The sequence below is a fragment of the Hemiscyllium ocellatum genome, chromosome 30, assembly GCF_020745735.1.
Source record: "Hemiscyllium ocellatum isolate sHemOce1 chromosome 30, sHemOce1.pat.X.cur, whole genome shotgun sequence".
Classification (NCBI taxonomy): Eukaryota; Metazoa; Chordata; class Chondrichthyes; order Orectolobiformes; family Hemiscylliidae; genus Hemiscyllium; species Hemiscyllium ocellatum.
The window spans coordinates 51,610,813-51,634,753 of record NC_083430.1 but is presented as its reverse complement, the minus strand read 5'-3'; the positions used below and the strand labels follow the sequence as shown (position 1 = coordinate 51,634,753).

At 41.2% G+C, this 23,941-nt stretch overlaps 1 protein-coding gene across 1 annotated transcript in view; it reads left to right on the top strand.

The window, feature by feature from the left end:
* ahdc1 (AT hook, DNA binding motif, containing 1) overlaps positions 1-23,706 on the top strand; it is a 206,392-nt gene extending 182,686 nt beyond the window's left edge. Inside the window, exons 6-7 of the mRNA XM_060847518.1 lie at positions 15,064-15,415; positions 23,213-23,706. The gene's annotated coding sequence lies outside the window, so the exon portion shown is untranslated. The remainder of the gene's footprint in view (positions 1-15,063; positions 15,416-23,212) is intronic.
* The last annotated feature ends 235 nt before the right edge of the window (positions 23,707-23,941 follow it).

Below are 23,941 nucleotides of genomic sequence, written 5' to 3'. Positions count from 1 at the left end.
GAAGCAGTTCTGCTATGTGTTGACTGACTGGACAGATGCCATCTTTAAACTGCATATTATTCACAAATCTCATGCACTTAGCTGTTACCCGTCAGGCTACTTTCCACCCACCTGAGAAATGGGATAAGACACGCTGCAGAACACAGAATGGTAGGTAGGTGGACACTTCATCAAGGCCCTTCCTGATGAAGGGCTTTGCCCGAAACGTCGAATTTCCTATTCCTTGGATGCTGCCTAACCTGCTGTGCTTTAACCAGCAACACATTTTCAACAGGTGGACTCTTCAGGTCACAAGTGCTTCCCAGTTGCCATTCTTTCTCATTTTCAATTCACGTTTGCTGTAGAAGAGAAATCTGTCAAGGTACAGCCTTTGCACCTTTTTTCAAAGGCAAAATTCCCTTTGTTTTCAGCCCCCGCTCAGTGACCTTCTCTGATTGCTCTGGTATGGCTGGCACAGAGTGAGTCCCAATCCACATCTGCCACTAAAAAGATAAACTCTGTTTCTCTGATCTGCAACGTTATGTTCCCCTTCAGTCCTTGGGTTCAGGTGCACATTATATAATGGTAGCCTCCACAGTGTGGACTCATTACCAGTAATCTGACCTGCCATCATGGGTTGACCCAGCTGGTAATGATCTGGAAGTTGCCCTTTTCCAGTCAGCATGCCCAGTGCTCAAATGTACTCCTTAATTCTAATATCTGGTTCACTGGAGCGCATTTTGTGATTCTTTTAATGGACAAAGATTGCTTCCATTTGTTGAGTTCTGTCTACACGATTCAGAATAAGGCCCATTAAAAACTGTATAAAATCTCAATATAATGTACACCCTGAAAAGCCAAACCCTTGCTGCCCAGCTCAGCATGTTTGAACCGTGTAGTAGAGGGAAGTTGAAGGAGACTATCAGACTGCAGTGGCCCCCCCAAACCTCCTGCCACAATCAACCACTTTTAGAATATTCCCCTGTTGCCTTCCCAAACTCGGTATCCACTCTCCAGCTTTTTCTGTCTCCTCTGTGAATACAAATTCTCAATTCTCTCGTTCTGCTCTGGACGACACTGCCAGAGATTGGAAAGAGAATGTGTACATGTCGAAGGCGTTAACCAGGATGGAGGGAGGGTATGAGGAACAAAGTGGGAGGGTGTGCTCTATCTAGATGTCCACTGTGTTCCCAAATCCCAAGCCCTCACTACAACATCCATATTGGCAGATCTTGAGCCCCTGACAATGTTACCACAGTCCCAATCTCCACTGACTGCAGCTGAGAGAGTGAAATGCATTATGTTGCTGTGACTTGCAATGCATCCATCTCAGGGATACTTTGTCAGTTTACTGACTGGAAAAATTCAGCAGATCTGACATCATCCGGTAAGAGAAATCAAAGTTAACGTTTCAGGTCAGGTGAGTTCTGAGGAAGGGTCACCAGACCCAAAACATTAACTCTGCTTCCTCTCCATAGATGCTGCCAGACCTGCTGAGCTTTTCCAGCAATTTCTGTTTTTGTTTCTGATTTACAGTTCTTTTGGTTTTTAACTGCAAGTCAGTCCTACTTTAGGCCAAAGCACCTTCCATTTTGCCGATGACAGCCTCTAACAAAGACGTTCCAACTTTAGAATGGCCTCCTGTGTGTATTTGCATCTTGAAACTCGTATTGCAATTCCGAACTGAGCTACCATACTCCCTGAGACACAGAACTCCATATTTCCCAGTCTCTCCTCAGAACCTCAGACTGCGCCACTTCTTGGATTAAAGAACCACCATTTGCTGCAACTCCTGAGCATCCTGCCAAACAGATAGCTTGTACTTGGACACTGTCTTTAACTTCTTGAAGCATCTTGAGACATTTTACAGAAAAAGTCCTGCTGAAGCTCATGAGATATTGGGCGGATTGGCCCATCCAAGATATAGGTTTTAAAGAGTATATTAATGGAGGAGAGTGATGTGGAAAGTCAGATAGGCAATTCCAGAGCTTAGGATCAGGGCACCTGAGGACAGGATCACCAGTGGTGAAGCGTGTATGATTGAGAATGCACAGGAAGCTGGAATTAGAGGAGGTTTAGAGGTTTGTAGGACTGGAGGCGATGACAAAAATGCAAGGGCAAAGCCATGGAGGGATTTGAAATAAAGGATAAGAATTTTATAATCAAGCTGTTACCTGACTGAGAGCCATGTGGGTGGATAAGCACAGAGGGAGATGTAGGAGGCAGGACTACCTGCCAATGAAGACATAAACTTGAGTCGTGCAAAATTCTGTGGAGGGTAAAATACAGAAGAGTTGCTAGGAGGTGAATTGCAGTAGTCAAGGCCATAGAGACAAGAAAAATCTTCAAACAATGAGCTGAAATGGGATTGAAGCTGGGAAATGTTAACAAGGGTAAGTCGAGTCAGTTTTAATGATAGCACAGATAGGTCATTGGATGCTCACCCCAAGGTCAAATGTGACACCAAACTACAAACAAAGCAACCTCAAGTGGAGTTATTTACATGTGAGGAATGGGAGTTGGCTCAGCTTTAGTGGGAGACCAGATAACTAGAGCATCAGGAGTGTTGGTTTGAGTTGTACAGGGAGTCGGATTTGTCAAAAGCTTTCTTTCCTGTCTTCCTAGTGTTGGGTCACTTAACGCTCCTTGCAATTGAACTGGAGCCATCCAACCCCTTCTAAATTAGAAGGTAAAAGCAAAATGCAACAGCTGCTGGAGATATGAAGCAAAGAATGTGCTGGAGAAACTCAACAGGTCTGGCAGCATCTGTGGAGAGAGAAACATAGTAATGATTCAAGACTAGCATAGCCTTTCTTTGGAACGATAGCCCTGTTTTTTTTTCTCCTCCAATGCTGCCAGAGCTGCTGACTTCCTCCAGCACATTTATTCATGCTCCTAGCCCCAGGGCTTCTGAGCTGTTTGGCCTGGATTTTCAATCCTGTTGGCTGTGCTGAGACAGGAGATTTCTGACTGTATGAACAGGACCTTTAAACATACCTGTTTAGACTTCAGGTTTTGTGATTGGGAGATCCTGAAAAATCCAAATTGGGCTATTGGTTGTGGAGAAGGGCTGGAAGCAAGGCTATGCCCTGAGGTCTAGCGCCTTACCTGAAATTTAGAAATAAAAGAAACATGGAATATCCCTTCAGCTGTCAGTCCTTGTCCCCTTACCAGTTGCCATGTCCCATCTATGCCCCTCCACCACTCCTCCTAATGGCCTCTCATTCTCCCACAAGCCCAGCTATGGTCTCCACCAACCATGTCACCTCATACCCTTGAAAGATTCCCAATTGTTTTTTGGCCATGGTCCCCGTAGGAACTCTTATCAGGTTCCAGGGCCTCCCTTTCAACATGAACAGGTGGACAGAAAATAATTTATTATTGAACACCCTGTGGCCCCCTTCAAATGTGCCAGGGCCCATGAGGGGACTGTTTGGCCCCCATTGAGAATGGTTAAACTAAGGGATGCTTGTGCATGCATGCCCTTGGATCTTTGTAGCTGTGCCATCACCTTCATACCCATGTTGACAGCACTGAGTTGGTGCATTTTTATGCTCACCATGCCTACTTTCAACCATTGGAGAGAGAACCTGGGCTCCCTAAAGGGCACCTGAGCTTTTTCAAATGTATCCTATGAAAAGCAGACCATGACTCCAGAGAAATGCACATAATTTCGATCAGCTCCGACCTGCTATACTGTGTAAACTCTGAATTTTCACATTTTTTGGTTCCCAAGATCCTACTGAAGTGGTGATGGCTAGTGATTTAAACACTCACCTTCCACTGTGAATCCTACGCGCTCCCCTGATGCAGCGGTACACTCAATACTCTCCATTTGCTTGGATGTCTGCGTCTGAGGGTGGAATCGAACCCAGGTCCATGACACTGTAAGGCAGCAACACTAACCACTGAACAAAAATACTACCCAATACTCTCCACTGCAGGTCCAGCAACATTCAAGAAGCTCAACACCATCAGTGATGGAGTAGGCCAATTGATTAGAATGTCATGCAGCTACTTGACCATTCACTCCCTCCAGTGTGGACTACCTTACCATCTAAATGGTACATGGCTGAAGTTCACCAAGGCTGCTCCAACAACAACTTTCAAACTTCCAGCCTCTGGTTCCTAGAAGAACGAGGACAGGATCGGCCAAGAGGGAATACCACCACTGTTAAATTCTACTCCACGCCACTCGCCATCCTGACTTGGGAATATATTACCGTCCCTTCCCTGTCACTGGGTCAGAATGTGGAACTCCCTCTCCGTGAGCACTGCACCCCAAGGTTTCCAGTTATGAAGGAGACTGCTCACTACCGCCACCTCCAGGGTAATAAAGGATATAAAACAATGTTGGCACAGCCAGCAATGCCTATATCCCACGAAAAAATAAAACTAAAAATAACATCAGGAGTTCACCAGCTATGACCTACCCAAACAGAGCTCTGGTCAGCAGGTTATACCTTTGCCAATCATGATTGACAGCATTGTCAATGACTCCTGCCAACACTTTGCTGATGATCAAATGCAAACTGGTAAGACATTAATTGGCCTATTTGGATTTGTGCTTTTTATGGACAGGCCATTTCCACATTATCAGGCTGTTGCTGATATTGTAGTAGAAAGTGAGGACTGCAGATGCTGGAGATCAGGGCTGAAAATGTGTTGCTGGAAAAGTGCAGCAGGTCAGGCAGCATCCGAGGAACAAGAAATTCGACGTTTCGGGCATGAGCCCTTCCTTCCTGAAGAAGGGCTTATGCCCGAAACGTCGACTCTGTTGCTGATATTGTACTAGAACAGCTTGGGGAGAGGTACACCTAGCTCTTGAGAAAAATCTTTACTACTCTTGCCAGAATATTGTCAGGACTTACAGCCTTTTTCAGTATCCAGTACCTTAAGCCATTTCTTGATATCATGGAACAAAGTAAAGTGGTTGAAGACTGGCATCTTGGAGGAGGCTAACTTGGACCATCCGCACGGCATTTCTGGCTGAAGATTGTTGCAGGAATTTCAGGCATGTTTTTTGCACAATATGCTGAGCCCACACAGTTAAGAAAGGGGATATTTGCAGCACCTTCTCCTCCCGGTGTTTAATTGCCCAACACTGTTTATAGCCATTACAGCCTTGGTACAAATCTGGTTGAAGGAACTGGATTGCAGAGGTGATGTGATAATGACCACCCTTCAAAGCAGTTTTTAATCCAGTGTGGTATCATTGAGCCCTTGCAAACCTCGAGTCAATGGGAATCATCAGGAAAACTCTGTCCCAGTTGGAATTATACCTGGCACAAAGTGACAGTAATGTTCACGTTACACATGTACCAGGTAATGATAGCCTCCAATCTGCAGCATCTTCTGTGGTGGAGACAATCAGGGACAACCTGACAGAAGCAGTATATAAAATTATGCGAGGCATGGATAGGGTGGGTGGTTAGAGTCTTTTCCCGAGGGTGGAAATGTCAAATACTAAGAGCTGAGAGGGGGATGTCGTAAAGGAGATGTGTGAGGAAACTTTTTTATATATACAGAAAGTGCTTGGAATGCGCTGCCAGGGAAGGTAGTAAAAACAAACACAATTGCAACATTTAAGAGGCGTTTAGACGGACATGAACAGCCAGGGAACAGACGGATAGGGACCATGTGCAGGCAGTTGGGATTGGTTTAGAATGACATCATGATCAGCACAGACATGGTCCTGCTTTTCTGCAGTACTGCTCTATGTTGTAAGAGGCAATCTAACCATGTCTCCTTGACATTCAATGGCAAAACCACCACTAAATACCTACTGTCAATATCCTGGGATTACCACTGACCAGAGGCAGAACTGGACTAGCCATATAAAAATTATCGCTTCAAGAACAGGTCAGAGGCTGGAAATTCTACAGAAAGAAGCTCATCATGTCTGACTCCCCAAAGGCTGTCCATCATCTCCAAGATCAAAGTCAGGCTCTGGATGTAGGTTTGCTCACTGAGCTGGAAGGTTCATTTCCAGATGTTTTGTCACCCTACTAGGTAACATCTTCAGTGGGCCTCAGGCGAAGCACTGTACATGATTCCTGCTTTCTATTTAGATGTTTGGGTTTCTTTGGGTTGGTGTTGTCATTTCCTGTTGTACAGACACAGTACAACGAGCCATAGATATTTGAGCGACAAACACAGAAAATGAAAAAATTAGACCTGCAGAAGAAATTAGACAAACTTACACAAAATAACAACACTGGCAACACAGAAGCATGGATAAAAAACTTTTCTGACCTACCCTTAGCAGACACTGAAAAAGCCGTCTTAGGAAAAGGATTAAATTACAACTGCCAGGATGCGGACAAGAAAGATCTCTTAGCAGCATTAGAAACAACACTAAAAGACAGCCAACTCACAGGAGAAACCTAGCAAGCCATCAGACAAGTAGTCACACCAACATTAAGCAGAAAAAAAGGAAGGAAACACATTCAATACACAAGAAAGGAAAGCACTGGAAAGACTAAAAAAAATTGTTATCCTACCCGCAGAATGAGGACGCTTGACAGTCATTTAAAATCGAAGAGACTGCATTGATAAAGTGAACGCACTACGTACAGATATCAACACTTACCAACAAGTGGCAGTAGACCTGACCCTACAACTAGAGAACCGAATCAGAGCCTTACTCAAAAAACTTCAGAAACCTGGAGGAATAAATAAGACAGGCTTCCAAAAAATGAAACCAGACAGATCCAACACACCACGCTTCTACGGATTACCCAAAATTCACAAACCAGGAATTCCCCTCAGATCATAGTCTCGCTACCTGGAACACCAACTTACAGATTAGCCAAGGAGCTACAACAAAGACTAAAACACTCTGTAGAAGACTCACACCACTCCATCCACTCCACCCAAGAATTCCTGAGGACCATCAAAGACGCTAAGAAGAGGATGAAATAATGGTCTCCTTTGACGTAACAGCCCTGTTCACATCAATCAACATTAACCTGGCCAAGGAAACACCGACTATTTATTAGAAGACCCAACGGCACACACACCAAACACCACTAACTTCATCAGCAAGGACAGTATCATCAAGCTACTGGACCTATGCCTTACCACCCACTTCATCTTTAACAACAAAACCTTCACACAAACCAACGGAACACCCATGGGATCTCCGCTATCAGGGTTCTTAGCAGAGGCACTAATGCAGAGACTTGAACAAACAGCTCTGCCAACCTGCCAGCCATCCAACCCAAGATTTGGGTCCGCTACGTGGATGACACCTTTGTCATCACTAAGCGAAACATATTAGAGGAAACCTTCAAGACCATTAATAATACACTTACTGGCATAAAATTCACTAAAGAGTAGGAAAACAACAGCAAACTGCCATTCCTAGATGTCACAGTAGAGCAAACAGCCAATGGGGAACTTCAAACCAGTGTCTACAGGAAAACAACACATACAGACCAAATATTGAGCTACAGAAGCAATCATTCCAAACCCACAAACGAAGTTGCATCAGATCATTATTTCAGTGAGCCAACACACACTGCAGCACAGAGGAACTACGCAGAGCAGAGAAAAATCACCTATATCATGTATTCAAAAAGAATGGGTACCCAATGAACACAATACCAATTTCTCAGCAACAAACCCCAACAAGCAGACAAAACACGTCCAGAAACCCTAGCCACTATCCCATATATCAAAGACATCTTGGAAATAACTGCCAGACTACTCAGACCCTTTGGCATCATAGTAATCCACAAACCCACCAACACACTAAAACAGCAGCTAATGAACTTGAAAGACCCTATACAGACACCAAACAAAACTAATGTCATTTACAAAATACCATGCAAGGACTGTAACAAACACTACATTGGATAAACAGGAAGAAAACTAGCCACCAGGATACATGAACACCAACTAGCCACAAAACTATATGGCCCTCTCTCACTAGTATCCTGACATACAGATAAAGAAGGACACCACTTTGTCTGGGACAACACACCCATCTTAGGACAAGCCAAACAGAGACATGCATGAGAATTCCTAGAAGCATGGCATTCCAACCGGAACTCTATCAACAAACACATTGAGTTAGACCCCATCTACCACCCACAGAGAAAAAGAACAGGAAGTGACATCACCACAGGAAATGACAACACCAACCTAAAGAAACCCAGACATCTAAATAGAAAGCAGGAATCATGTACAGTGCTTCACCTGAGGCCCACTGAAGATGTTACCTAGTAGGTTGATGAAACATCTGGAAATGAACCTTCCAGCTCAGGGAACAAACATATATCCAGAACCTCAACCTGAGCTACAAGTCTTCTCAAAACACCAAAGTCAGGTGTTTGGAGGAGGGTCTCCCATCCCCAGCAACACTGAAGAAGCTCATGGCCAACCAGGACACGGCATCCCACTTGACGAGCGCCCCATCTGCCACCTTCAACATACACTTTCTTCATCGCTGACAGTTCTGTTTTGATTTTATTCACTCACGAGATGTGGGCATCACTGGCTAGGTCAGCATTTATTGCCCATCTGTAATTGCCCAGAGGGCTGTTAAATGTCAACCAAATTGCAGTGGGTCTGGAGTCACATGTAGACCAGACCAGGTAAGGACGGCAGATTTCATTCCCTAACAGACTTTAGTGAACCAGATGGGTTTTTCCTGACAGATGATAATGATTTCATGGTCATCATTAAACTCTTAATTTCGGATAGTTATTAAATTCAAATTGCACCATCTGTCAAGGCAGGATTTGAACCTGGGTCTCCGAATTAATATTCTGGAGATTATGCCACTACACCATCACTACCTGTGTGTGCCATCTGCCATATGCACTGTAGCAACCCACCAGTGGCCCTTCCATGACCTCTAGCATTTCAAAGGACAAGAGCAGCACATACATGGGAACCCCATCTCCTAAAGGTTCACTTCCAAGGCTCACGCTATCTTGACATGGAAATATATCATTGTTCCTTCAGTGTTGCTGAGTCAAAATCTGAGAATTTCCTCCCTGTCAATACTCCAGGTATTCCTACACCCCAAGGGCTACCAGAGTTCAAAAAGGGGCACACTATCACCTTCTCCCCGGTAAGCAGGAATGGGAAATAAATGCTGGTTTAAGCATCAATGCCCACATCCCATGAACAAGTAAATAAAACCTGTCCTTTCACTTTTACTCTTCTCGATTCTAAAAACAGTACAAAAACTACATTATAGGTCGTTCTGCTATAATGCACATTTCGTTGCCGAGAATTCGCTGTAACGCAATTGACAAATTGGGGACACCATTTCGAAAGCTTGACCTTTCAAAACGCATGTTGGATGTAACGCAATTACATCACCAACACTTTAAGTGCTGTTCCTAAAGCATGATTTTTCTATAACGTGGGATTGCCCATGAACACAACCATTGTGTTATAGAAGAGCTACCTATATCTCACCTTCCTACGTGGCAATGTGTTTATTTTTCACTGATTGCCATTTTTGGTATCGTGCGGTAGTACAAGCCAACACATCCTTTTACAAGAGCTAAACTGGTTCCTGAGCGAAGATGTCACTTACTATTAAATAAGCTGTTCAATTATAATTTTGATGATTTGTTAGCAACTTCAGAATCAATGACCTTGACATTAAACACCTCATAATTTGGTTCGTGGCACATACGTCAGTTTAACTTTTTTTGGCGGGGTGGAGGATCTGTAATCTCACCGTGTTGAGAGTTTTGTACAATTAAAAATGGAATTTTGTGAATTGCATTTCACGATCGGAATGGCAGAGAACTTACTGCTGGAAAAATGACCTGTGGTTCCCAACACTTCTGAATTAAACTGCTCTTATGTTTAAAGGTAATATTTCTACACAACAGAAGGGCAGCAAAGGGGCGATCCTAATTCCAGCATCCGCAGCCTTTAATTGCACATAAATGGCAGTATCAGGGAGGGAGGCTGCAGAAGCTGATGATTTGCAAGAAATTGGATGATCATTAGTTCCAAGGTATGTGTGTCTTACTCTTGTCATCTGCTGTTGCATAGGTGTGTTCATACAAACTATGCACAAGTGTTCCATATTGAAAATGCCTAATTAAATGGACTACTAATAATATCCCATCTGCTGTCTTTGCAGAGCATGAAGAATCTAATTCTGCAGCTTCAGAACTGAGCATCATTATCCCTGCTTGGACCAAGCAGCATCTTAAGACATTATTTAGCAATGAGGGTGCTGTATAGAGTGATGCAATAGGCACTGGCATTGTAGGCAGGGGAGAGTTATCAATCATTCAGGAGTCAGCTCATACAGGGCTGGAGTCTGGGGAAAAAGTTGGTTATGAGTTGCCCCAAGTTACAGATCAAAGTGTCGCAGTGATTGCCCCGTTACAGTTACCTCGGTATCACATCAGTTGTTATTGTACCCAATGTGTTTCACATACACTTCAGGTCGGAATGGGCAAGCTACCTGCTCTTTCTTTTAACCTGCCCAAGTGCCCACTTTCCCTTGGATATGCCAGATTCAAATCAAACAAAATCAGAAATTTCTGGTGAAACTCATCAGATTTGGCAGCATCTGTAGGAGAAACAAGAGTTAACATTTTGAATCTGGTGACAGTTCAGCACAGTCCAAAGTCACCAGACTCAAAACGTTTACTCTGCTTTCTTTGCACAGTTGGTGCCAGACTTGCTGAGTTCCTGCAGCAGTTTCTGTTTTTGTTTCAGATTTCTAGTTTTTTGCTTTATGTTAGAATTAAAATCAACCCTCCTGCAGTCTGATAGCAAGTACCCAGTGTAACACCCTGCCCCTTCCACAGGAAACACTCTTACTCCAATCCTTCCAATGTTCACTGGAATTTCTCTCCCTCACAATTCAAGCTGGAACTCTTCTTTCCCTCAAAACGTTGTTCAAACTCATTGTTTGTTAGTTCAGTTGGCTCTCCTCACCTTCCCCCAGTTGAAGCTGCACTACTTCTGTCATTTAGATTGATAGCCTTCGACAGCTCAGTGCTCGATGGCACTTACTCTTTCTTTAAATCAAGCCTACACTTCCTCCATTCCGTATCCACAACATTCACTGTATCCCCTTTCATGTTTGAACTCCTCTTTATCCACACCACAAAATGAAACTCCCACATCTTTTATTTTCCTCTTTATCGACATTCATTGATGATTCTTCCTTCAGCACAGTTCCTAAACCCCGTTGTGAAGTGTGTCCAGTTTGTGGCCCGTGTAGTGTCCAGTCTTTGTAAGAATTTCCACTGACAGTAAGCAGGGAAAACACTGATTTTTATTCATCTTACAGCTCAAATGGTGAGAGAGGTAGATGTTGGGGTGGAGATAACATCCATAAATGTCTTGACAAACGATTATCATATAAGAGGGATTTCATGAGCCCGTGGTTAATAATTGGGATACTTCAGTGATGTATGTGGAGAACAAAAGTACAGGGTGAGACTGACAATGACCTGGGCCACCAGCTGTAGAAAAAGCTCCAGGCATTGTCTCAGAGAGCAGAGAACTCACATCGAGACTCCCGACACTCTTGTGGATTCGTCAAGAGATATTCCAAGATAGAAGTACTGGCTTTTCTGAATCTCGGGCAACTTACCAAATGACTGAACAACTATCTCCCACAATTACACTGTTAGCAGCAGAATATGTCGAAAAATGGTGTAGAGAAGTATTATCAGCCAAGAAGATGCAAACATTGCCGAAAACACGTGTGAGGTTAACAGCTTGTGCACTTTTTCACTGAATAAAGTTATATCTCATCTCTAACTCTTGTACAGGAAATTATTTTTTGTTCCCAAACATAGACCAAACTGCAATTATATAGTTCTTCAAAATTGAACAGGGAAATGAACCAGCAGATTCCTGTTTATCAACATATCCAGTATGGTGGCAGCTGTCGGAACCCACAACCTCCTTCAAAATGATATCCATTTCCTTCTGCAGCTGTCTACCTCAATCCATCCAGATCTGCTCGTACCTGCACATTTTCATCCTCCCAGCATTCACTGGCAAGGTTCTGTTTCCATACTCAAATATGTGATGAGGTCTCTGTCCATCTACTGTGTTGTAAAGTATGCCCATGCTCTTGTAGTTTTTCACAGCTTCACTGGAACAGATTGTAGATTTCCCATCCTCAAAGACAGTCCTGATATCTGATGCATTGCTCATTGCATCACTTATCCATTGCATCAGAGTGGGCTTTGTGTGACAGCAGTATCACCTCTGGGTGCACTGTCTAACTTGTATTTTCCAGGGAACAAGGCCATTATCCAAGATGGGTTAGTCACGTTTACTTGCTCCTGGACAAAGATATACCCCCCTGAAATGTGTTTTGATGTGCATTCCTTTTCTGATAATGGTCACAGATTTGCATATCAGAATAATATATAAAACTAAAGCATTCAGCACAACTGTTTGGTGTATAAGTGACTGCATTCATAGGGGTATAGGGTCAGTTAGCTCAATTGACTGGACAGCTGGTTTGCAATGCAATGTTGCACAACAGTGTGGGTTCCGTTCCTGTACCAGCTGAGGTGACCATGAAAGACTCTCCTTCTCAATCTCTCTCTGTGCCTGAGGCATGGTGACCTTCAGGTTAAACTACCACCAGTTGCCTCTAATAAGAGGACAGCCCTGTGGTCTGGTAAGTCTGTGGTGACTTTACCTTTTTTCACATTCATAAACATAGTGGCAGTGTTCACTTTGTGGTAGAGAGTACTGTAGTAAACTTGCTGCTAGTCCTTGCTGAATTTTCTTATAGGTGGCTGTACTTTGGAACAGAACTTTGGTTCCGTTCTTAACTGTGGGCATTCATTTCAGGTAATTTTTGTAAATACATTTTTGCATTGGAGCAAGACCCAAAATTAGCAGCAAGACCAAGGCAAGGCCCATTGCTGCATCAGACCTGCTCTGTTTCTCTTGTCCAGATTTTCTTGTTCAGCTTCATTCAGTGGAAAATACAATCTGTCCAACTCCTTCCCTGTGACACCTTGCAGTTTTGTTGTGTCGAAGTAACTACAAAAGATGGTCCCTGAATATCTTCTATTTTTCTTTTTTTCAAGCTGACATGTTATAGAGCCCTTGTCTGTTAGAGTTAATTTATTTAGAACTTTATAACTAAATCCCTGCTGTAATTGGATTGATACGTGATTCAAGGTAAAATACAGACTCACTTTAGCAATGACAACAAAACATAAATTGTACATGATACAGAGAATTAGTCTATTATTACACTAATAATTATCTTGACAGTTTTCTGAGCAAATTCTCAAAGACTAAGCATTTTAAAATTAAGATATATGACTATTTGTCTTGAACACAAAAGTTAAATCAATAAACAAGTAAACACTCCTTTTTAAATATAATATTATACTATTTTCCATAATGCTGTCTGAACACAGCAAGATTTCTAATAAAAACTTGATTTTGTTTGGTGTAGTACGGTTATCAAAGTGCTTAATTGTTCAAGAAAGACTGACAATATAATTTTACTGTGGCAATGAAACATGTTTCTGTGTGATATGAAACACCTAGTAGAAAATTATGTGTTCTTAAAGTAATACCTCCATGGCTGGAAAGTTGAAACTGGTTCATAATTCACAATCAAAAAGGGACAAGTCATTTCTATAACAACTTGTATTTGTCCATGCAGTAAATCTCTAACTTTTCCTGGGTGTTTAGGAAGGGGCATTTATTGTAGACAAGAGACTGATATAATTTGTGTATTGTTAAAGACAAGAGATTATGCCACAGGCATTTTAGTTGCCTGTAGTAAGGCAACATTGGTCATTATTAATTGCAGCAAAGTGAATTCTGGCAACTATAATTAGAATATAAGTTCTGCATCCATTGCAGCAACATTAATGAGGCTACATTCTAAATCAGGATACTATGCAGAAAATTATATCCTAAAAGGAAATTTAGTGTTTCTATTTTTTCCATTCTGACATCTTATTTCCTCCTGCTTCCATGTATTTTTCTTTTAATGACAAGTTCATTTCAGAACCAATGCAGAAGAATATTTTCAATAAATGGTAACTAGCTATGCCATCATTTTAGGACTATTTGAATGAACTTTTTTCCACTCTGTAGAGCCAAGAACAATCTTAACAAAATTTCCAAACTTCTCAAATCAATAATGTAGCAATTTTAGTTTAAACCATGATAAAGTACAGCTTTGTTGCTGACAGTTAAAATTGGACATTTGGGGAACTATTTAACTTGATGTTGACGTGAGGTTGAGCTCCATAGAGCTGAAAGTATATTTTTGGACCAAGGAAATGTTATTGGAAAATTATTGGGTTGAACTGATTTTAAGTTAACATCTCTATAATCTTGATGGGAGGAGAGACACAAATTAACTCAATATGTAAAAAAATATATGTTGAATAATTGTAGCTTTAGCCCGGAAGTGATTCCAGACAATTTGGGTTGAACTGTTGGTGTCTAGTTGGATCCTATATAGAGAGGAAACATTAAATATTTCAAGTTACTTCTGTCAATGTATTTCTGTTCAATATGTGTGTTGCAATAAGTGTCAGCTATGATTCAGTTAATGAGACTCTCACTTCTCAGTCAGAAAGGTGCAGATTTAAGTCCTATTTGAGGAATTTGAATATCAAAACCAAGTTTCACTCTTTGTTGCGTTGCCGAGTGAGTGCTGCACTGCCAGAGGTGTTGCCCTTCAGATGAGATGCTAAGCTAAGGCCCAGGCTTTATTCTCCAGTGGTCTTTAAAGACTCCATGGTACTACTTCATGTAAGAATAGACGAGTTCTCCCTGTACCCTGGCCAATATTCATTTCTCTATTAACATTATAAAAACAGGTTGTCTGGTTAATATAATGTTGTAGTTTATGGAGCTCCCTGTGTTCAATTTGGGTGCTGCATATCAGAAGCACTTCAGTAGACTGCTTCTGAGACCAGTAGTCATGAATGACATAAATGCAATTCTGGCTTTACTGTTCTGTTTTGCCTGTTATTGTGATAGTAGCATGCAACATTGGATGCATGCAATTGTTGAAAATTAATCTTTGCTGCTTTTCCTGTCATGGGACACCATGCTATACAGTAAAATCATTAATTTTTTCAGGATGATTGGATCAAGGGTTTTGTGGAGCAATTAGGAACGCACATAGTCTGCATGAATTCATTGGAGAGTTTTGTTGTGAACTGACTTATTCAGGAAAACTGCATTTCGGCTTTAAAGAGTAATATTAAGATGGACTCCTGCAGAGACAATCACAAAGAGTTGTGGGAAGGTGAGCAGAAGGATGCAGACAGAGGAATTGCACTTTGAAAACTGCAGTGAAGAAGCTGTTGCTATATTCACATTTGAAAAAAAATATGAAAAACTGGCTGCAAAATGCTGACTCTTCTCTCATACACAATCCATCTTTTAGACAGCGACAAAAATGAGGTTCTAGGATGCACTTACTCAGCTGGTACGTATAATGTTTGTACAGTGTAAATATAACTTCTGATTTTGTGATTTCATTTTATTGCTTTCGAAACAGTATGGTTCCTCTTTGGAAATTTAAAACTGCACTGTATAAAGCTTTCTAACATGTATTCCATTTAAGATACTGTAAAATTGTCACTGAATTTTCTTTTGCTAAAATGCCATTGTTCATTGTCTCTAGAGCTAACTTTTTACCATGAAGCATCAGTGAACTTGCTGTCTCTAAGTTAGAAATTCTAAATGCCACTTGAAAGGTTTGTACTTAACATGGGGTATTGGATGGAGGAAACAAAATGCACTGTACATTTTCGATGACAGCAGTGGCAAAATTAGGGATAATTAGGGAAAAGAATCACACTAATTCTTCACTCATTTTTTCTTCAGAGTACAAGAATCGCACAAGAAACATGGTACTGATATGCCATACAGTGTGTATTTTGGCAGCTCTATAATTGCTTGGAGTCAGCTAAGATCGCTGAAATTGCAATGCTGTCAACAGCTCTTGATCCATTTTTTGTCACCTCATTATGCAGTGACAATACATGTTGTGTTATTATAAATACATATGTTTTTTTTAAAAAGACTAAAATGTACAGTTTTTATAAACAGTATTTAACCAAGGATGGAGTAGATGTGTCATCAGGGCACCAGCAGTTTATGTTATTGTACAAACGTATCTGTAAATTCTTTATATCGATATAGCTAGTGCTTCAAATATGCACTGAAATGTTTGCCTGGGGAATGACAGAAAAGGTTATAACGTATTTAATGTATATAATGTTTTATTTAAGATGTGTTTTTATTGTATTCTGTACCTACCTGTAGTAATTGTTGTGAGGTTGCAAGATTGGTTTTTAGCACATTTTTTTGCCTTCATGCAGTGTGCACCCAAAGATATATCTTTGTAAAACAATTTCGTATGGACTTTTTATTTGTAAGATGCAGTATTATACGATGAATTTTGGAGTACAGATGATAATAAGCTCAGGGTGTCATTTCTGTTGACTTGCCTGATTTGATCTGTTTATTGAGTGGTTTGTGTGAAAAATATGAACATTTTTAACCATTTTTTAAACAAATCGTCTTCACATTACGTGTTCTTGAAGTTGTACTCAGTGACTGCCTGATTGTGTTTAGTTCAGTCCACATAAAATACAGAACCAGCATTACCATAGATGAGCTTTTCTCCTTGTTTCACCCCCTTCTTCCCTCATCTTTTCCAGATTTACGTTTTTGCTTACACACACAATAAATAACCTTCATTCGTGGCCTACTGCCAACAGCACCCAAGATGAGAAGCGCACCTTTCTCCAGCTTTCACATTAGTACATAATGTACTTACCTAAGTCAGGATCATCAGGTGTAGAATATGAGGCTTGTGTGTTTGCTGCAGTCACTGAGCTTGTGCAGTAGTCTTCATCATTAAAACATTGCAGCTGTTGTGACCTACTTAAGATAAAGTCTGATCATTAGTCTTATATTCAGTGTCCACATATCAGCAATCCGGGGGAAAAAAAGCCTAAATTCTCAAGAATTATACTGATCCCTGGAATGGCACCACTGTCCTCTGAGGATGAAGACTAAGCCTATACTCTCTAGAGTTTATAGGAATGAGAGATGATTTCATTGAAGCCCACACAATTCTTTCTGGGTTCAACAGGGGAGACATGGAGGGTTTTCCCCCGGCTGGGTTAGTTAGAATCAGAGAATATAGTCTCTGTGGATCAGGCCATTTAGGAACAAGAGGAAAAGGAAAGTTTTCGCTCAGAGTTTAGAGGGTCTTTGGAGTTCTCTCCCACAGAGTCTGAGAGGACTCAGTTATTCAGTACCATCTTCCGTAAATTTCTAGGCAATGGAAGTATCGAGAAATAAGAGGTAGTGCAGGAGAGATGAAGTTAGGATTAAAGATCAGCTGTGCTCTAGTTATATGCTGAAACTGACTCGATGTGCAAAATATTCCTCAGTATTCCACAGACATCTACAGGAGTCAAACTTTCAGGGCTTTTTGTGGTTTGCAGACAGAAATTCTGCAATTGGCTTGGTCGGTTCTGCTCCATGGAACTCTAAATTTTACAAGATTGAGAGATTCTAAAGTGAAAATCTGGAGACCCTGGCCCTGTGACAGCAGAAACTCAGCTGCTGGAATGTTTTGGAGGTTGGTTTTCTTCCATTTTACTGAACTATAAATTATCGCACCTCTATGCCACTCTGTCTGTCTAATGGGGAATGAGATCTCACAGACTGAGAGGATGGTAACTGTTCTGTGGTCTTGTTATTTTGTGCTGATATAGAGCAGTCTGCAGGTGTTTTTCATGGCAGTCAATCATTGGTTTGCAAAACGTTACACCTTGGCCATTCTCCCCCATGCACTGTGTACCTCTTGCTAATGATCTGATGTTTCTTAGAAAATCAAATGTTGGGAGAAGTGTACCTTACCTCCCTTGTAGCAAAATCACTTTCTTTGATTTGAACTACTTTCAAAGAGGGTACATTAGCTGCTTTAAAAACATAAGAACCTTGTCTTCTGAACCTGTCAGACAATTTTTTAAAAAGGTGAAAAATTTGTTAAAGAAGGAGCTTTAGACCTAAATCAATAACTAATGTGTCAGCATTGGATTAATAGTTGTCCCTTTTCCTCCAAATCCGAAGGCACTGGGTTTAAACCCAGGCCAGAGATTTGAACACAAAATTGAAGCTAACTGTATGGTCTATTACTAGGAGCAGGCTGCACAGTGAAAAATGTCATCTTTGAATGAGACATTAAACCAAGGTTCCATTTGCCATCTCCAACGAATATAAAATATTTGAAACAAAGAGATTTCTCTGTCCAAACTGATGTTTATTCCTCAGCCAAGTAATAATTGGGGCAAATTAGCTGCTTTAATGTCCCAACATTTATCCTGAGATTGTGAATGGAAATATATAAAAGCCAGTTCTTTCCAGACAAAATAATGGAAACCATTCCAAAGATTCAGTTGGAGAAGTAATTATGAAGGAAAACCTAATTGATGTGATTTAAAAATACATCTCACCAGGCAAACTCATTCAACATCTTTTGAAGATGTTCCAAATAATGTGGCTATTGGAACTCCAGATGGTGGAATTTTATAAAAGCAAAATACCGCAGATGCTGGAAATCTGAAATACAAATGGGAATTCAATAGGTCTGGCAGCATCTGTGGAGAGAGAAACTTAACATTCTTGTCTGATATGATGCTTCGGAGCTGCAAACTTAGACTCAGAAGATATTTGACAAAGTTCCATTTGAAAGGCTTTTAACTTGCCTGGAGCAGGGAACTGGTGATGGCAACAAAACTATCAACTTTCATTTATATAACATCCTTGGTACAGAAAAGAAGTCTGAGACAGTTGTAAACTAGGTACAAATGATAACTTGTGGAACCTATTTGCAGAATGTTTCAGAATCTTCCACACTCGTCATCTACTGCGTCTGTTGCTCCCGATGTGGTCTCCTCTACATTGCCGAGACAGGACGCTTATTTGTGAAACGTTTCAGAGAACATCTCCAGGACACGTGCATGAAACAACCCCACTACCCTGTGGCTGAACACTTTAATCCCCCCTTCCCACTCCCCAGAGATATACAACTCCTCTGCCTTCTCCACCACCAAACCCTACCATCTGACACCTGGAGGAAGAAATCCTCTTCTTCCACCTTGGGGCCCTTCAGCCACATGGATTAATTTGGATTTCATCAGTTTCCTCATTTCCCCTCCCCCCACCTTATCCCAGATCCAACCTTCCAACTCGGCACTGCCCTCTTGACCTGCCCTACCTGTCCATCTTCCTTCCCACCTATTCACTCCTCCCTCCTGTCCGACCAATCACCATCATCCCCAACTTCATCTACCCATTGCAGCTGCCTTCACCCCAGCTTCACCCCACCCATTTATCACTCAGCACCCTTGGGCCACAAGCCTCATTCCTGATGAAGAGCTTATGTTCAAACATCCGCTCTCCTGCTTTGGATGCTGGCTGACTGGCTGTGCTTCTCCAGCGCCACACTCTTTGACAAATGATAACTGTTGAGTGATATCTGACAGGGATCAATGTTTGGACTTCTGTTTCTTATCTGCATACATGATCCGAAAATTAAAATCATTGGTTACCTTGTCAGATTTCCAAGAATGTTGGACATTAAGGACACAAAAACTTATATCCAAATTGCATTTGGGCCAGCAGTGAAGAAGTGATGATGATAAACAGATGAATTGTAAAATATACATCACTTGGAGTTGCAATGTGTCTTTTTCTCAGCTTTCACAAACAAAGTTCTTTCTTGCCCTTTCAAATTGGCACAAGTTACAATTCCTGAACTGATTAATTTCAGTGATTATCCCACTTCTTTCAGATTTCTTTTTACCTCCAATTTGTTGGTTTCCTCAAAGGGATAGGAACCAGTTACTTTCCCAAAAGGTATTTGCATTTGGTCAAGGCCAAGTAGTTAAGGGAATGGATTTAGCTGTGTTCAAGTCCCCTCATCACAGGTCAAAGAGAATTGTGGGCAACTGGTGAGCGAGTTAGGCCATTGCTCACCAGGGGTTACTGTAGGATATAACGTTGATTTTTTTTTAAGTTTCCCACTTAGGGAAATGTCAGCCTTTCATTCACTAAGATCCTCCCTTCAATCTTGATGCATGATTCCTACGAAACATTCTTTTAAAGTTGAGATTTGTTTCATTGCTAATTTGTATGGGATCTGTCTGCACATGGCTTTCCCTTTAATGATTAAAGGAGCACAGAATTATTCTTAAAATTTTACATCAGATGCAAAACAACTTACAGGAAAAATAAAAGCCACTTACACAGCTCCTTGAATGTACTAAAACACCCCAAGGCCCTTTCGCAATCAGTTTCTTTAATTACACAATTGAGGAAAATAATTTCAATTATAAATTTATTCATGGTATTAATTGGCTAACAATTTTTTAAAAATCATTTCTGAAACTTATTAAAACTCATTGTAAAGTTTCAGACATGCAGATTGTTACCCGTAGATCTTCCTTCGGTTGGGAAGCAATCAAAATTCACATCATGATTCAGTCAGTAACTTATTAAATGAGAAGACTGCTTTTTTTTTTGTGGATGCAATGAAGTGACTTCCTCTACTCCTGTTTGCAATTAAAAGCCATCATTTTAAGGTTCACATGTGATCGAGGGAAAATGTACATAATCGCTTTGCTGATAACAATGTGATTCTGTGAAGATAAGAACTGATCATTCTCCCCCGTTTTTATTTAATTGAGAATGAATCCTGCACATGAGTGGAGTGTATATAGAGTCAAACAGAACCTTCGGTCCAACTCTTCCATGCCATCCAGATATCCTAAACTGCCCTAGTCCTATTTATCATCATTCTTGTTCGTGTAAACATTCAGATGCTTTTAAATGTTGTAATTATACCCACCTCCACCACTTCCTCTGGCAGCTCATTCCATACACACACCACCCACTGTGAGAAAATGTTGCCCCTCTGGTCCTTTTTAAATCTTTCCCCTCTTGCCTTAAAGCTATGCCCGTTAGCTTTGGACTCCCTTAGCCTGGGAAAAAGACCTTGGCTACTCACTGTATCTGTGCCCCTCCTGATTTTATAACTTGTGTAAGGCAGGATAGCTCAGTGGTTAGCACTCCTGCCTCTCAGCGCTAGGGACCTGAGTTCGATTGTAACCCAAAGTGACTGTGTGGAGCTTGCACATTCTCCCCACGTCATTAGGGTCATCGATGTGTACAGCACGAAACAGATCCTTCGGTCCAACTTATTTATGACATCCCAAGCCAATCTCATCCCACCTGCCAGCATCCGGCCCATATCCCTCCAAACCCTTCCTATTCATATACCCATCCAGATGCCTTTTAAATGTTGTAATTGTACCAGCCTCCACAACTTCCTCTGGCAGCTCATTCCACACACGTACCACCCTCTGCGTGAAAATGTTGCCCCATAGATCTCTCTTATATTTTTCCCCTCTCACCCTAACCCTATACCCTCTAGTTCCGGACTCCCCCAACCCTGGGAAAAGACTTTGTCTATTTATCCCATCCATGACCCTTATGATTTTATAAACCTCTATAAGGTCACCCCTTGGCCTGTTGCTCCAGGGAAAACAGCCCCAGCCTATTCACCCTCTCCCTATAGCTCAAATCCTCCAACCCTGGCAACATCCTTGTAAATTTTTTCTGAACCCTTTCAAGTTTCACAACATCTTTCCGATAGGAAGGAGACCAGAATTGCACACAATATTCCAACAGTGGTCTAATAAATATCCTGTACAGCTGCAACATGACCTCCCAACTCCTGTACTCAGTACTCTAACCAATAAAGGAAAGCATACCAAATGCCTTCTTCACTATCCTATCTACCTGCGACTTCACTTTCAAGGAGCTATGAGCCTGCATCTCCCAGACCCAGTGCTCTAGGGTTCCAGCTTTTGATTCATATCCAAGTTATAATCCCTTGAAATTGTTTAACAAAATTCAAACATAATGTACTACAGAATACTAATACTGTCCCCCACACATGCTGCTATCACAGCATTTGGGAGAAATGTCTACTCACCAGACTAGTTTATTTCAACGAAGCATGTTCCTGATTTTTGCTGCCGGTGAAATGATCCATTGAACAAAGGTATAATACAGTGCAATTAACTGTATGTCACACACTAACTACCATCTGTAGTTCTCTTGTATTCTCTCTGAAGATTACTTAGACAGCAGTAGAATGCTCCTTTTATATGTAGATGCAGTAGGTTCCATGTATTCTTTCATATCCTATAGGCTTCACTGGTCTTGTTGGCATTGTCACCCATCACTTGAACTGAGCTGTTTGCAAAGCCAGTACTTTGGGTCTGGAGTCACATGTAGGCCAGACTGGGTGAGGATGGTAGATTTTCTTCTTTAAAGAGCTTCAGTGAACAAATTAGGTTTTTACAACAATTGACAATATTCACAAAATCAAGACAATCTCTTAATTCCAGATTTTTTTCTTGAATTCACTCGTGCATCGGGGTGTCGCTGGCTGGGTCCAGTATTTATTGCCTGTTGGGAAGGTGGGGGTGAGCTGCTTTCTTGAACCGCTGAAGTCCACCTGCTGTAGGTAAACCCTCACTGCCCTTAGGGAAGGAATTGTATTGATTTAATTTAAATTCCTGCTGCCATGGTTGAATGTAAACCAATGTCACCAGACCCATTAACTTGACTCTCTGGATTACTAGCACAGCGACATTACTACATTGCAACACCTGCTCCAAAAGTTGCTCCCGGTTGTGTGTTGTTACCTCATTCACCCGCCCTCCACTCTAGCTTTGCTGGTTCATGCACTGAACATCAGTACCTTTGCCTCAATGTGGATTGTGTCTGGTGTCAACAGAGTGACATATGACCTGTTCACTACTGCTGTTCCATCTTCCAACTCAGTCTCCTGTCCCACACCACATCTTCCCCCACCCACATGCTCACAGCTCCTCCCCCTGAGCCCTCAGCCAGCGAGAGTTCAGGAGACGGAGGCAGGGACCAGCAGACATCATGAGTGAGGTATAGGTAGAAGGGACTAGCATATTTGTTTTATATTTTTAAAATTATTTTAAATGTCATCTTGTTTACTCACATAGGTATTTAGGAATGTGAAGTATTTCAACTTAGATCTGCAAGGTACGATGCTTTGATTTTTTTCCCAGCAAGAGAGCTTACTGAACTAATCTAACAGCTTTTACCCTGGTTCTACTGGGAAAATCTGATTCACTTAAAATTTTTTCACTTAAAGATGCATTTCCCAGGAACGCAACTGCAGAGTTAAATGAGGAATTGCTGTTCTGTTCCAACATTCAATCCACTCCAGCTTCTGGCAAGAGGAATAGAAAATTCAACAGTACAAGTTGGTCTCTGGGTTATAACAATTTTTTTTGGATTTAAAGTTCTTGGAGATGCTGTCACCCATTGGCTTGGTTACATGTTGTGTGGATACTGCTGCAAAGTTTACCCCTATCTCAACCAGATATACCATCATTTCATCAAGGAACATCAATATGGAATGTTTGGACAGCCTCTTAAAAGGAGTAAAGGTACGTTAATTGGCAGATATGAGAGAAATCTCTATGTGAAAACACTGGCTCACCAAGAAAAGATGGCTAAATGATTTTCTGTGTTTGTACTTGCTGAATTCTGTTTGATAAAAGAATTGCCTTTTCCAGCAATAGAAATCATACCTTGGATTGGAAAATACATTTCACGGGAAGCCCATATAATAAAAAGATTAGTGTCGATGAAAATAAACGTGGGGAAATTTTGAGTGTAAAGCTACTAAGTATTCTTTCTGAAAACAAAATGGTTTACATTCTTACTGTATAAAATAAATAAAAATTCTACAGCCATCCAGGACTTGAAGTTAAACAGTTAATCATATACAGAGTAAAATGATTGAAACAAGTCATATTTAACAACGTTTTTTAAGCTAAATTTAAAAATATCTCTGAAATGGCATCATTGTTCTTAC